This window comes from Bombina bombina, chromosome 4 (assembly GCF_027579735.1).
Source record: "Bombina bombina isolate aBomBom1 chromosome 4, aBomBom1.pri, whole genome shotgun sequence".
Classification (NCBI taxonomy): domain Eukaryota; kingdom Metazoa; phylum Chordata; class Amphibia; order Anura; family Bombinatoridae; genus Bombina; species Bombina bombina.
Window position 1 is genome coordinate 658,866,472 of NC_069502.1, and position 16,873 is coordinate 658,883,344.

The 16,873-nt window shown below is 37.2% G+C and overlaps 1 long non-coding RNA gene across 1 annotated transcript; it reads right to left on the reverse strand.

The window, feature by feature from the left end:
- Nucleotides 1-4,685: 4,685 nt before the first annotated feature.
- Nucleotides 4,686-16,288, reverse strand: LOC128655528 (uncharacterized). The gene is made up of 2 exons (XR_008401837.1): nt 16,163-16,288; nt 4,686-5,463 (listed from the first exon to the last, which is right to left on the reverse strand). It is a non-coding gene; the product is annotated as an uncharacterized LOC128655528 (long non-coding RNA).
- Between the last annotated feature and the right edge of the window lie 585 nt (nt 16,289-16,873).

Here is a 16,873-nt window from a genome sequence, read left to right on the forward strand (position 1 = left end):
TCTATACATATCTATGCATATCCTCCTTTGCTTGCTTATATGTGATCGCGGTTTACATATGTTCGCATAATATATTTTTTGTTTATAGACGTTGCCATGACAACGTCAGCACCTATGTCATGACTCTTCGTGCGTCAGCGCATTGTGTTATAGGTGATCGCGGTCTACATATGATCGCTAATATACTGAAAGGCACATATTGAGCAAAAAGAGGCTGCTTCTAGGGTGGTAACTAGCCATAGAACAAGCTATTATGCTATTGTTCGTTCCCAGGTTGAGCGCTTCTCTCTTTTTATTTATGTAATATACTGTTTGTTTATAGACGTTGCCATGACAACGTCGGCACCTACGTCATGACGCTCTGTGTGTCGGCGCATTTTGATGATGTCGTACACAGGTGTCTGATGGCGATATGCTCGTAAATACAGTGGCAATTAGATGAGTATAAAAGGAGTGTGTTTTTAACTGTTTGTCATTAGTTTTAGGTTACCTGTTGTACTTGTTTTTGACATTTGACAAAGGCACAGCAATGTGCCGAAACGTTATGTCTTCTTTTTGACTTGAATCAATAAAAAATTTTTAATTTTTTTTTTAAAAACCATTGACTGCCTGTACCTCTGGATTGATTATATATACATATATATATATATATATATATATATATATTTGTGTGTGTGTGTGTGTGTGTATATATGTACGTATGTGTGTATATAAGTGTTTACACATATAAAAATATAAATACACATGGTAGACGGATTTATGTTCGGCTAAGGAATAATTCGACATCTTAACTCCAATGTAATCATCTTAACTCCAATGTAGTTGGCCTCCAGTTCACTTTTGAGTAGCAAATACCTCTATACATTTCCTGGATATTACCTTATCTGTAAAACCAAGTACAGATAGAGTGATCTCCACTTTGCATAGAAAACATATTTCAGATAATTCTCTTTCTTCACCATTGTTAAAATAAATTTACCTCACTCTAGGTAATCTGTTATCCCCAAATCTCTTGAAAACAGATAGTTCTGAAAGTTCTTGGATTAAATTTAAATGCACTATTAGATGTGGGCAGAGAAAATGTAAATCTTGTGAACATCTTTGTGACAAGTGCCTTTAGATCAGCCATTACCAGTGATACATTTGAAACTAAGGGTTGCATTAATTTTACTAGTGCCTTTGTGATCTATGTTATTGAATGCACTCTTTGTTGTCACCAGTATGTCGGTAGAATTACTAGAGATGTGGGTACTCAAATTAGGGAGTACTTGTCATACATCTCGGGGGGAAATTACATGCTCAGCTTTATCAAGACATTTCATAGATATAAATCATAAAAAAGTTGATTACTTTAGATGGCAAACTACTGAGCAGGTGTCTCGACCTCCCAGAGGGGGTGACAAGGACAACATTTTGTGCCGCCATGAAATATGTTGGATATCTAAATCAGATACCTTAGTTCCAAAAGGTTTCAATTCCGAATGCGACATAATTAACTACTGGGAGTAACTCATGTATATTTATTTTTCATTATTTACATTGCACATAATTTTTAGGTCTGTGTTTAGATCATTTGTTTGATGTTTTTTTCAAACTTAAATGTATGCTTATTTCAGCTTATACTTGCTATTGCAATTCTTTATGCCCTTAGGCATTTAACTTGGGCATGTTTTAGTTATTTGAATTGTGATCATATATGTTGCTTAATGTTTAATAAATTGACTTGTATTGCATGTGTGATGTATTTTTCAAGCTTATATGTATGCTTATTATAGTTTATACCTTATACTATTGTAATTATGCCTATAAGCAATTACAGTGTGTGTCTTGTTTTTAACCAATAGATGAGTTTGATTGCCTTTTTAAACTTTTGAATCAGGTATGTGTAACTAGCTTATGATTATGGTCTGTTGAACAAAACCGGTCTGGCATTTTTCTGACTCACTCTTTTTTACCCTGTGTTGGATTGTTTAGATTTTGCTCCACTTTAATTGTTTTCCTAATAAACATTTTGGCTTTTATTATTTTGGACACTTTGGATTCTTTTTATCTTTATATAAATACACACACACACACATATATATATATATATATATATATATATATATATATATATATATATATATGTGTACAAATATAATAGCGATTTCCAGTCAAACACCTTGTTGTATAGCATATCCCTTTTAACCCTTCTAAAACATTTTTTATTAAAAAGTGTACATGTGAGTGTTTATTTACATATGTTTTGGAGGTGTTTTAAGAATATTTTTTTAACCCTCACAGTTTACTGTAGGTCTTCAGTCACGCTAATCCTGCTTGCGCAGTTTCTGTTTGCGATTGAGCGTTTCAACTTGTAATATGTGCGCTAGTTAGCGCGGTCACAATATTGCTCATTGCGTCCCACAATAACATTAGCGTGCCACTTGTAATCTGGCCCTTTGCAAATGTCTGTCTTAGAGTGGGGTTTCTGTTAAAACAATATACTTTTAATGCGAATCGGAGCATCACTTCTCTTTTTCTTGCTTTTATTATTTGAATGGCAAAAATCCTGTAATAAAGACAGTGTATAGATTTTGTTCAAGACCTTTATTTTTTTTAAAGATGAAAATATTAACAAAAGAAGTATCAGCAATATAATGTTATCAGGAGAAAGTGAAGAAAATTAAAATTTCTTATCTGAAAATGATTAAAGAGCAGCCTCTTTATAATATAAATAAACACATGCAAGAAAAAAACGAGTTGATCATTCGCACCAAGCAGCAGATGCTGTTAACTACCCCCGTACTTTCTGGCTCCCCGAAAATGTAAGTTAAGAAGCAGCGGTCTTAAGACCACTGCTCCTTAACTCGTCCACTACCTCTGAGGTGGCGGACAGCAATAAGCCTGATCGGATACGATCGGGTTGATTGGCACCTACTGCTAGCGGCCGATTGGCCGCGAATGTGCAGGGGGACGGTATTGCACAAGCATTTCACTAGAAATGCTTGTGCAATGATAAATGCTGGCATCGTATACTATCGGCATTTATCAATGTGCGGCGGACATGATCCGCTACAGGGGATCATGTCCGCCCACACATTGATAAATGTACCCCTATTACTCTAAATGCAGAAATTGTTTCTTTGCAGGTGGAAAAGGCTTAACATTTTGAAACTGACACTAATTAAGCAGGAAAGACTTGAAAAGTTCAAAATTTACACTATTCAATAACATGTTTGCAATGTTCTTGACAGTTGATTAATTGCTGTGTCAGCCAATAAGTATGTAAGCTTCACTTTTGTTCTTAGCCAGTTGTGATCCCATTCAATTAAAAAAAAATAATAATATTTTTTATTTTATTTCTAGCTTGTAGCAGTAGCACTAGTTACTACTTTAAAATTGTTTAGGCTGCTGTTCAGCTGCTCCTCTGCTGACTGAAGACATTCCCCATAGGAAAAAGAGAAAATTAATGCATTTTCAAACTAACCCCTTCAAAAAATACTGGACGAAATGAAAGAAATGTTTTTTGGTCATGACTTTCTATCTATCTATCTATCTATCTATCTATCATCAATCAATCAGTCTTTAATACCTTAATTGATTCAAAAGTTAAGGTTATAAGTTAATCAAAAATTCTATCTTATAATTATGCTAATCTAAGAATATTTTAAATGTCTTTAAAATAAAGCAAATCTCTTAATGTATATTTTTATACATCAAAACAAATTGATTGATGCATACTATTAAGTCAAACTTTAGCCATGTAACGTTTAAAAAAAACAACAACAACGAGTACAAAAGTAATGTAGATGTAGGTATTTAAAAATAAATAAATCATATTTTCAGTAAGGTTCAGTATATCTTTCTCCTTTTAAACAACCATTTTGTGTATCTTATTATTGGAGGAAAACTGGTAATTGCTTAATCATTTTTTTTATCATTCTACTAACTGTGTCCTTTGAGGACAAGAAGCTTACAAAAGCAACATTCCACCTTATAACCAAACCAAGAACTGCCTTGTTTGCTTGAATCAGCCATTCCAAAATTCCACTATATAAAATGCTACAAGATGTGGCTGTGTCATGTTATGTCCAGTATTTCCCTGTCCACAGATCCCTAAAGAGCTACTTGATTCTGGACAACAAGCTTTAAAAAAAGCTTAAATGTAGCCACCAATCAACAAGTGCTGCCCAGGTGCTAAACTAAAGATGGTCTGGCTCGTAAGCTTACATTACTGCTTTTTCAAATAAAGATAGCAAGAAAATGAAGAACATTTGATAATAGGAGTAAATTGGAAAGTTACTTAAAATTGCATGCTCTATCTGAATCATCAAAGAAAGAAATTATCCCTTTAATACAGAACACTTCTTTTTTTGGAACATTCTACATTTCTACCTCTCTAACCCATGTCCAATTGCTGCCCACTCAGTACCCCCTTTCACACTCACCCCTACTCATTTCTCTCTCCTTTGGAATCCGCTTTTCTTCTTATTCTTCCACAAGATCAGCCTCTTTATCCCTCTCTCCCTTCTCTTTTTTCCACTCACAAGCTCTTTTCTATTTTTTCATCACCCTTCTTATCTTCCTCTTACCCTTTCATCCCTTATACTGATCTCTATCTTTTTGATTTCCTTCCTTCACTGACTTCTTCTAGGATTTAGGTGAGTGAAACACAAATGCAGGAGAAGATGCACAGGAAAGAAAACGTCATTTAAGGGCTTTAATAAAACAAGAAAAACAGAAACAGAGAATTAATCAAAGGTTAAGTACCATGAGATCAGTCCAGCAACTATAGCCCAAGTGGTAAACAAGAGCAGAGTCCTGGAACAAGCCAACGGTTGGGTACTGTGGGATCAGTCCAGCAATATGGTACAAAAGGGTAAAGCAGGAGCAACATCAAACAAGTGCTGTTGATGAGGCTGGTACAGAATACAAGTTAAGTGCAGCTGGTACAGCAAGTGCAGGAAACTCAGCAGGCACAGAATGCCAAGCAAGTACTGTTGGTGAGGCTGTCATGGAATGACAGGTAAGTGCAGCTGGTACAACAAGATTCAGGTAAGCTGCCGCTGGTACAGCAAGTAAAGGTGACTCAGCAGGTACAGGATACTAAGCAGGTACTGTTCATGAGGTTGACACGGGATACCAGGTAAGTTCAGCTGGTACAGCAGGATTCAGGTAAGCTGCCACCAGTACAGAAAATGCAGGAAACTCAGCAGGCACAGGATACCCAGCGGGTACTGTTGGTGAGGCAGTTGTGGGATGCCAGGTAAGTGCAGCTGGTACAGCAATATTCAGGGAAGCTGCCACTGGTACACCAAGTAAAGGAGACTAAGGAGGCACAGGAAACCAAGTTAGTATTGTTGTTGAGGCTGTCACGGAATACCAGGGAAGTACAGCTTTTACAGCAGGATTCAGGTAAGCTCACACTAGTAAAGCAAGTACAGGAGACTCAGAAGGCAGAGGATACCAAGCAGCTGCTGGAATCTAAGGTACAATGGTATAGGTTATTTATTAGCTGGCATGTCCAACTATTGGTTCAAATATGACAAAAAAGGATAGGGTACAGCGCTAGTCCAAAACCTACTTAGCCTCACTATGGTGATAGTCTCCTCCCTAGACAATTCAAAAAATACAAATCATAAAAATAGTAATCATAAAAATAGTGGATATAGGAGGCCTCCTATATCCACTATTTTTACAACTATTGGTTCAACTCATAATAATCTTTGTTTTGCTATAATTTCAATATGAAGACAATGTGATGGTCAATTATATTATCTAATTTTATTTGTCCATTTAAATGTACTTAGCACTTCTGAACTCTCTATTTGTTTATGAGCACTACTAATACAGCATTGTCTATAGAATGTAGAAGGGTAATGGTGATCAATATAATACAAAAAAAGAACAAACAGTCATATTTTATATTAACCATTTTCTACAACAATATGAAAAGAGTTTTTAAAAGAGGAGTTTTTGAAAGGACCGGTGAAGGATGGATCATTTACTCAGAGGTTTTCAAGGTTCCTTCTCCAACCATTTAGAATATGAAATGTCCCAATGGTCCATTCAAATGTAATATGCTAGATTCTTCCCCATGCATAGTAAGCTCTGGAAGTCAAGACGCAGCTTTTGTCTATTCAAGCCTTTTTGCCATTAGTTACTTAATCTCTGACTACACTTGTTTTTTTATATATATATATATATATATTTTTTTTTTTTTATTATTTGCTGGACGTTTGCTGTAAAGTACAAATAAACAGGAAGCAGTCCTTTTAAACTCAAAATCTTTTTTGGACATTTATGTCTTAAACCCCAGAGGGCTATGCAGGTAAATTTCCAGGCAGACAGGCAGTCTGTTACTGCCTGAGTCACTGAAAGCTGTGCCGCTGTCTGTGAGTGCTGGTGAGCACACAAGGCTGTGATTTTTGCAGGCGTGTGGAATATGTACCCAGTGCGGTTTGAAGGAGCAGTCCATTTAGGCATTTTTTATATATGTCTAGGGAAAGCAAAAAGGGCCTGTGTGACCCTTGTTTGTATTTTAGTGTGTTTTGTTGAAGGCATGCATCGTGTGGCTGCAAGTTAGGGACCCAGGGAGGAAGGACCTTGACATGGTCCTGGACCTGTCACCATTTGGCAAAATGCTGTAACTAACTCTTCTATAACAGACTGCCTGTCTGCCTGCTATTTACCTGCATAGCCCTCTATGGTTTAAGAAAAACTATGGTTTATTTGTAGCTCACAGAAAAAATCCAGCATATCAAGCAAACAGTGAGTTTTTAGAATGCACTCTTCATTACTAACTTAACAAGACCTTTATAGCCTCAGCACATGCCAGGTGAGCTTAATCAGACTCATTAACTCAGTGAGAAAGAAACCAGTAAAATCTGGGCTTGATCTGTAATCACCTTGATAGTGGGGTGGAGAATCTGCCCAACCCCTCTTCCAAATGCTCCGCCCCAGGGAACCCATAAAATACAATATCTAAACAGGTTAGTTTTAACAAAGTCTTTCCCTGGGGCTGTTGCTATATATATATATATTTATATATATATATATATATATATATATATTCCTGAAAAAACGGTCGCACTCTCAGGTCTTTTGGTGAAACAAGTAAATACTCTTTTAATGAAACGTTTTCGGGGAATTCCTCCCCATCATCAGCATAAACATGAACTGCATCAAACAAACTTATATACAGACTGCAAATAATCAAAATAATTTCAAATACCTGTGTGTAAAGTGTCCTCTCAGTGTGGTGGCGCCAAACAGTGTGTGTGTGGAACGCATATTCTGCGTTCCACTGTGTAAACCGGAAGTGCTTAATGTGGTACTCTTTCCGGTATTATCAATATACAAAAAAAAATTTTTTAGCAAATAAACTTGCAATGATTATATATCTTTAACTGGAAATGTCAAAGTAACAAAGTATACAGGAATTATTTGTTATATATAACACGTGTTAACTGTGTATCGCACTCTATGTGGATTACTCGCATTACGTGAATCATTCTTGCATGTGGGATCTTCCCCATTCAAAGATCTTATATGTGCTCATTAGTGATATCATATTGTTTTTACCCACTGTATTCTTTTCGGGCTCCCCCTACTTGTTATTCTATGTGTGTCACTCTCGATCATCTGTATAAGCCTTGCATGAGGACACGCTGTCATAGCCTGGTTGGCATAGGAACCGTTTGTTATGCCGGATCTACTTAGGCGGATAGATCTATTTGTCGCCCTTTATTTTATATATCTTTACTGAGTCATATGGGTAATATTAGTTAACTTAGTACCATGCAATTGTTGGGCTAATTGCTAGGTTTTAGTAATCCTCTATGTGTATCACCTACATGCCCTAGAGCGCACTTGTTAGGGATATGTACGGGGGTTAGAGAGTATTCTCTAACTGAGGTTATGTAAACTATCTATGTATTATCCCTATTGTAGTTAGGATTCTTCTAAGATATCCATATGGGCTATGTGCTTAATACACATAAATAAAACTCAAAAATTAAAAATTGAAATTAATAATAAAATATATAACATAAATAAATGAAGGCAACTCTAATATTGTTGCTACAATGTACACTTAGCGTTAGTTATATGTAATTGGTTTTGATGTTTGCACCCAGGCAGATGACCACTGGAGGGTAACACTGTACACTGGATGGGATTTTATATATATATATATATATGTGTGTGTGTGTGTGTGTGTATGTGTGTGTGTTTGTATATATATATATATATATATATATATATATATATATTTATACACTCACCGGACACTTTATTAGGTACACCTGTTCAATTGCTTGATAACACAAATTGCTAAACAGTCAATCACATGGCAGCAACTCAATGCATTTAGGCATCTATATGTAGTGAAGACGACTTGTTGAAATTAAAATTGAGCATCAGATTGGGGAAGAAAGGGTGATTTAAGCAACTTTGAACATGACATGGTTGTTGGTGCCAGACGGGCTGGTCTGAGTATTTAAAAAACTGCTGATCTACTGGGATTTTCACGCACAACCATCTCTAGGGTTTACAGAGAATTGTCTGAAAAAAGAGAAAATATCCAGTAAGCGACAGTTGTGTGGACGGAAATGCCTTGTTGATGTCAGAGGTTAGAGGAGAATAGGCAGACTGGCTCCAGATGATAGAAAGGAAACAGTAACTCAAATAACCACTCATTACAACCAAGGTATGCAGAATACCACCTCTAAATGCACAACACATCGAACCTTGAAGCAGATGGGCTACAGCAGCAGAAGACCACACCGGTTGCCACACCTATCAGCTAAGAACAAGAAACTGAAGCTACAATTCACACAGGCTCACCAATATTGGGCAATAGAAGATTGGAAAAATGTTGCCTGGTCTGATGAGTCTCTATTTCAGCTGTGACATTCAGATGGTAGAGTCAGAATTTGGCATAAACAACATGAAAGCATGGATCCATCCTGCATTGTATCAATGGTTCAGGCTGGTGGTTGTGGTGTAATGGTGTGGGGGATATTTTCTTGGCACACTTTGGGCCCCTTAGTACCAAATGAGAATAGTTTAAATGCCACGGCCTATTGTTGCTGACCATGTCCGTCCCCTTATGACAACAGTGTACCCATCTTCTGATGGTTACTTCCAGCTGGATAATGCACCATGTCACAAAGCTCAAACTGGTTTCTTGAACATGACAATCAGTTCACTGTACTCCAATGGCCTCCACAGTCACCAGATCTCAATCCAATAGACCACCTTTGGGATGTGGTGGAATGGGAGATTCGCATCATGGATGTGCAGCCAACAAATCTGCAGAAACGGTGTGGTGCTATCATGTCAATATGGACCAAAATGTCTGAGGAATGTTTCGAACACCTTCTTGAATCTATGCCACGAAGAATTAAGGAAGTTTTGTTTTTTTTTAAATATTTTTATTGAGGTAGAACAAATCCTACACTTAATCATGATACATGGTCAAGATCATGTCACAAATAAACAGTTTTACAACATAACATGGTGAATAAAAACATGACCATTGACTGAAACCATAACCTCATCATTTTTTAATTTTACAGGAGAGAGAAATAAGGAAGGAGAAAGAAAGAAGAAAAAGAAAGAAGAGAAGAGAAGGATTGTCATTTAGTTCATGGAACTCAGACTTCATGTGTTCCATTGGCCCTGCCATCACGAAAAGTCAGACCTCGGTATCTGTCAATTACCATATTTGTTATGAATATAATCTTCCCAAATAAAGAGAATCCCTTGAAAGAAATCTGTGCGTGATGATTTCATGTAATGGTATTCCTCTAATTGAATAGTCTTATGCATTGTGTCAATCCATTGTACAATGTTTGGGATTTTGGATTGTTTCCAAAATTGTGCAATTAGTGTCTTTGCGCTATTGTAAGCAATTTGAAGTATGGCCAGATGTGTTGCCAATAGCCGCCTGGGAGGTTTATTTAAGAGCCAGACCAAAGGATCTTGCGGGATATTAATTCCTAGCATCTTTTCCGTGTGACTTATAACATCTCTCCAAAAGGGAGAAATGTTTGGGCATAACCACCATATATGTCCCATATTGCCTCTCTCTTTTTCACAGCGCCAGCACAAATCTGATCTTTGTGGGTATAGGGTCTTTAAACGTGTAGGAGTGTAGTACCAACAATGTAGTATTTTAAAATTAGTCTCTAATATCCTAGCAGATGTAGAAGCTTTCATTGTCCTTTTAAATATCATATGTTTCTCCTTTGGGGAGATACTAAGATTTAGTTCCGATTCCCATTGTTTAATATAATGGTGTTCTAGCCCTAATGGAGTTTGTTGCAACATGTGATATATAATTGATAGAGTGTGTCTAAGTGGCTGTGTAGTCATGCATAGTTTCTCAAAATTGGTAGGTGATCTTAACAAATTATTTTTCCCTTTGTGGTTCTGAAGAAATGAATGTGCTTGCAAATAGAAAAAACAATTATTAAATAAATTTAAGTCGTCCTCCAGGAGTCTCAGTCTTGTGTGCATTTTGCCTCCTTCCGATAACACGAAAAACGGTAAATTGCTCCGTCTATCTAGGGGGTCTAAATTAGCTATTCCTGTTCCTGTAAGGAACTCTAGATTTCCCAGCAAGGGGGTCAGCGGGGAGGGTATAGAGGAAAGCATGGGATATTTTACTAATAACCAATTCCACATTTTATATGTCTCTTCGGTAATATAATTACCATCCATTCTCAGTTGACTCTCAGAGTCAGCCAGCCAACACAAGGAACCCAAATGAGAACACTGATGTATCTGGTGTTCAATCCTCACCCATATTTTGTCTAGATAATTAGTGTTCCAATCTACTACCCGTTGTAGGAAAATCGCCTGCCTATATTTCTCTAGATCTGGGACCCCCAATCCCCCCGACTCTTTAGGGAGAGTCATTAACTTTCTATTAATTCTGGGATGTTTCCTATCCCAGATATAGTCATTAATTATTCTCTGTAGAGAGGGAATATAAGTTGGTGGGAGGGGAATTGGTACTGTCTGAAAAACATATAAAAGCCTGGGTAATATGTTCATAGTGATTGTTCCCATTCTTCCTAGCCAACTAAGACGTTTAGACCTCCAAGAACTTAAATCTGTTACAATGTTCTTTTTAAGAGTGTCATAATTAAGAGCTAATAAGTCAGTCTTTTTATGGGTCAAGAAAATCCCTAAGTACTTAATAGAAGAGGATTGCCAACGAAAGGGGCAGATTTGTTTTGTTAAATGAAGCTCTTCCTGAAACAAGTTGATGTTCATGATTTCAGATTTTGACTGGTTAATTAGAAAGTTAGATATGATTCTGAAGTCATGAAGTTCTTTCATTAGTTCAGGGATTGACTGGCTAGGTGATGACAGTGTAAACAGGATGTCATTCGCGAATAGCGAAAGTGTATAAGTATAGTTCTGAAGATTCAGCCCGCCAATGCTATTGTTTTACCTAATTTTTATTGCCAATATTTCTATAGACAATAGTCAAAGAGAAACTCTTAATACTGTGCCAGCAGTCCAAAGATATTGCTATGTCCAAAAGTATGTGAGCCGTATGTGTTACCAGTGCAAACAAATAAATATTGAAATGTCAATTGGCCGCGAGCTGCCACAAGTAGTTGCACAAGGCAAGTAAACAAGAAATGTAACAATGAGTAAATGGCTGTTCAGGCACTCTTTGGCAAACCAAATGATTCACTCACCCGTGTTCAGCGGAGTGGGGGTACTTCAGGCAAATCGATGCCTCTTTACTATCGCCAAGCTCTGTGAAGGAAAAGCTCCACTCTGGGAAAGGCAAGAAGACCGGAAGCACGCCAGGACGAAGCGGTGAACCTCAACCGCCTCAACTTATCCCAGCTGTTTTCCTCCTGTGTCCTCGTGTGGCTCCTCCCCCCTGCTCCGCTCCGTAACACAGTGAGACTTGAGGGTGCTGGGGCCGTTAAATGCAAGGCTAAACACAAATGTCCATCATACTTGCTCCTTGATAAATTAGTGTCCCATAATCAACCAATGCAGCTGGTTTACTGGAAAGCAGAAAATTCAAAGAAAGACGATCCCAGATGCATAAAAGTATAATCCTTTATTCTTAGCTCAAATAAAACATAGAGAATCACAGCAAAAAGATGTGGAAGGTGCTGAGGGCGCAGCACTGTCTGGCTTACATGTTTCGGAAATGATCCGTAGTCATAGCCTACAGTGTTGAGCCCCACACCTGTTTAAAAAAGATTCAAACAAATGTGATAGGTTAAAATTGCAAAACACGCCCTCAGTCTAAACCTGTGCACACCTGTGGAATACATTAATGTCCGTAGTACTGTGACACATGAACACAACATAAAAGGAAAAAACAGATAGTAATATATGCCAGATATTTATATATACACATTTATCTGAATATGTTTATTGAAAAGGGACAGCATTGAAATATCTTGTCTACCATATGATACATGTACACTCATAATAGGTATACTAAGAAGATTATTGTAAGGATATTTACAAAGAACTATATTCAATAAAAGCTATATTTACGCTATATTTACAAAAAACCTAAGGATGGTATGTTGTACTGATCTCCTTAAGATACAGGTTTTTACAAAAGCCCTTTAACAGTTAGTATTATTAGAGGCCAATCCTTGTGTTAGAATGTAAATAGGTAATAATTGTTATTATTATATGACCCAAAGCAAGCAACGAGAATATGTAAATGTAAAAAAGAGAGTGAGTATTAGGATATAATGTTGTTAAATGAACCCTCCCAGGGTAGAGGTGACGTAAAAGTATATAATGCCACTTGTGATAGCTAAAGTGCCAACCTACTAAGTATGTCTAGCTAAACCATATATAGAGTAACAAGGGTAGTCAGGGACCAATGTTAAATAATAATCTCTGACATTAAAGAATATAAAAAGTCTCTGCGGGTAAAATAGATACCCTCACACTACCCAAGGTAAAAAGGGAATGGCAAAAGTTACGCTTATTGTTCTAAACTCACATCCGATAGCTAATAATGCATATTGGAGATATAAACTGAAAAATATATATGGGAAATAATGAGAAAAATGTCTATATATATGAAGCCTGTGAGATCAATGTTGATGGTAATAATGCACCAGACAAAGAGGAATATAGAATATCAGATATGGAAGATGAAAGGGTATATGGCAAAAGTATAGGAGTTAGAAAGGATATAATATAATAATATATATATATATATATATATATATATATATATATATATATATATATATATATATATGTATATATTATGCCAGGGTGCTTTTCTTTGTTAAACTGTATTCATATATATATTCTAAATGTTCAGTGATATATACTGTATATACTGTTGTACATTAAATGATCAACTTTATCTTCTTGTTGTTTCTTAAAGAAAAACATCTTGATAGTGATAGTCCCATCACATAAAGGGACAGTTTACCCAAGAACTTTCTCTTTTAATTTGTTCATGGTGATCAATTTTATCTGCTGGAGTGTGTTAAATTGTTTACAAATAGCTCCTTAACCTTTATATTGGCATTTGAAATAGCTGATTTAGCCTGTAGTATCCTACCTATACTGGGGCACGATCCGATATACGGCGTAGTTTGCGGCGCAAGCGAGGGAACCCGCGTCGCCCACAGTTTCAACTCGCATCTCGAGCTATCCAATATATGGCGCCGTCAGTTGCTAAAATGGAGTAAGTCGGATAAACCAGCAATGTCCAGAAATCTGCGTAAGTACAAATTTCTGGCGTCGCCAGTGACTTACGCCACGTTAGAAACTGCCGGCGCCTACAAAACCTGACTAAAGTATGAAATCACCCGCACTGTCTAACACGCCTCCCTAACATAGCCCAACACGTCTAACCCTCTATCTGCTATCCCCCCTCACTATCCTAACAATAAAAAAGTTATTAACCCCTAAACCGCCGCTCCCGGACCCCGCCGCTACCTAATAAAGTTATTAACCCCTAAACCGCCGCTCCCGGACCCCGCCACCAGTTATATTACATCTATAACCCCCTAAAGTGAGCTCCTACCCCGCCGCCATCTACCTTACCTACCCCCTAAAGTGAGCCCCTACCCCGCCGCCATCTATTTTAAAATTATTAACCCCTAATTTAATCCCCCTACCCCGCCGCCATCTATATTAAATTATTTAACCCCTAAAATACTAAACTATCCCTACCACTAAACCTAAGTCTAACCCTACAAATAGCCCTGAAAAGGGCTTTTTGCGTGGCATTACCCCAAAGTAAACTGCTCTTTTGCCAGCCCTTAAAAGGGCTTTTTGCGGGGCATGCCCCAAAGAATTCAGCTCTTTTACCAGCCCTTAAAAGGGCTTTTGGCGGGGCTTTGTCACAAAGTAAACAGCTCTTTTGCATCTAATCTACATCCCCCTACACCGCGGCTACCTATAATAAATGTATTAACCCCTAATCTAATCCCCCTACACCGCCGCCAGCTATATTAACTATATTAACCCTAATTATATTAGGGTTAATATAGTTATAATATTATATATAGTAACCCTAATTATATTAGTGTTAATATAGTTAATATCATTATTATATTATTTATATATTAAGTATAATAACCCTATCTAACTCTAACATCCCTAAGTAAACTCTTATTAAGATAAATCTAATATTAATATTATTAATTAAAATATTCCTATTTAAATCTAAATACTTACCTATAAAATAAACCCTAAGATAGCTACAATGTAATTAATAATTACATTGTAGCTATTTTAGGGTTTATATTTATTTTACAGGTAACTTGGTATTTATTTTAACTAGGTACAATAGCTATTAAATAGTTAATAACTATTTAATAGCTACCTAGTTAAAATAATTACCAATTTACCTGTAAAATAAATCCTAACCTAAGTTACAAATACACCTACACTATCAATAAATTAAATAAACTACAAATATCTAAACTAAAATACAACTAAATAAACTAAACTAAGTTACAAAAAAACCCCACTAAATTACAAAAAATAAAAAAAAGATTACAAGATTTTTAAGCTAATTACACCTATTCTAAGCCCCCTAATAAAATAATAAAGCCCCCCAAAATAAAAAAAAATCCCTACCCTATTCTAAATTAAAAAAAGTTAAAAGCTCTTTTACCTTACCAGCCCTTAAAAGGGCCTTTTGCGGGGCATGCCCCAAAGAAAACTGCTCTTTTGCCTGAAAAAAAAACACAATACCACCCCCAACATTACAACCCACCACCCACATACCCCTAATCTAACCCAAACCCCCCTTAAATAAACCTAACACTACCCCCCTGAAGATCTCCCTACCTTGTCTTCACCCAACCGGGCCGAACTCCTCATCCGATCCGGGCGATGTCTTTATCCAAGCAGCAAAGAAGAAGTCTTCATCCCGGCGATGTCTTTATCCAAGCGGCAAAGAAGAAGTCTTCATCCCGGCGATGTCTTTATCCAAGCGGCAGCAAAGTCTTCTTCCATCCGGCAGCATCTTCCATCAAGCGGCAGCTTCAATCTTCTTTCTTCGCTCCACGGACGCGGAGCATCCATCCCGGTCGACGACTGAACGAGGAATGAGGTACCTTTAAATGACGTCATACAAGATGGCGTCCGTCGAATTCCGATTGGCTGATAGGATTCTATCAGCCAATCGGAATTAAAGGACCAGTATACACAGCAGTCACAAATCTATGTCCCTAAAGGAAATACAGTGACTAAATAAATTAGACATATATAGTTAAACTTGCTAACAATATGTTTAGCAAATTTTAGCTTTTTATTCCTGCTTCTGTGAGTATTATCAACTGTGCTGGCACTCCCCCAGGAAAGGGCTGAGCTGTGCTTTAGTCTAGCATGCCCACCCTCCAATCATAGGCTATATGCAAAATCCTATGTCAAATGAGCATTAGAAATGTGCCTGCACAAATCCTATCTAATTCCTGTTAAAAACATTAAACATACATCAGCTTTAAAAATTCCTATGTGCAATAAACATCAGAGCTTTAACTGCAGACATTGGCTCTGTAAGATTGATGTGACTGGGACAGGCTATAGAACGGCAAGACAAGCAGAGAGATCACTTCAGCCAAACTTCTCACAGCGTGTAGTGAGCATATCAGGAGCACTACGTACTTGTAACAACAAAAATCATTAGACCTGAAATTCTTACCTCTGTATTTGGGCAGACAGTGTATGTATTTCTGCTGTGAGAATCTGTTTTGTTGCAAGTATGTAGTTCTCCTGATATGCTCACTACACGCTGTGAGAAGTTTGGCTGAAGTGATCTCTCTGCTTGTCTTGCCGTTCTATAGCCTGTCCCAGTCACATCAATCTTACAGAGCCGATGTCTTCATGTCTGCAGTCCAAGCTCTGACTTTTATTACACATAGGAATTTTTAGCAGGCAATGCAGGGCAGCCACGGCATCTGAGCAAGTAAAAACAGCTATGCAATGTATTGAAATATAGCGTGTGCTCAGGTCATCAGGCACAGCTATCAGGCAGCTTGTTTACAATAGCTTTAGGAGAGGAGAGCACATGCCCAATGCACTGAGGGGGAGTAACAGCAGACTGGCCGCACGGCCAGAACATTTTCTAAGGGGTTTAGGCAAAGTACACTGTAAACAGACATTTCAAAAAAATATTTCTAAATACAGAGCATGATTAAAACAGAATGTTCAGCACCACTATACTCAACTACTCCTGCTATTGTGTTTAAAAATTGAACAGTTTTTGGGTAAACTGTCCCTTTAAGGTAGAAAATCTGATTGGCTGATTGAATCAGCCAATCAGATTCAAGTTCAATCCGATTGGCTGATTGGTTCAGCCAATCGGATTGAACTTGAATCTGATTGGCTGATTCAATCAGCCAATCAGATTTTT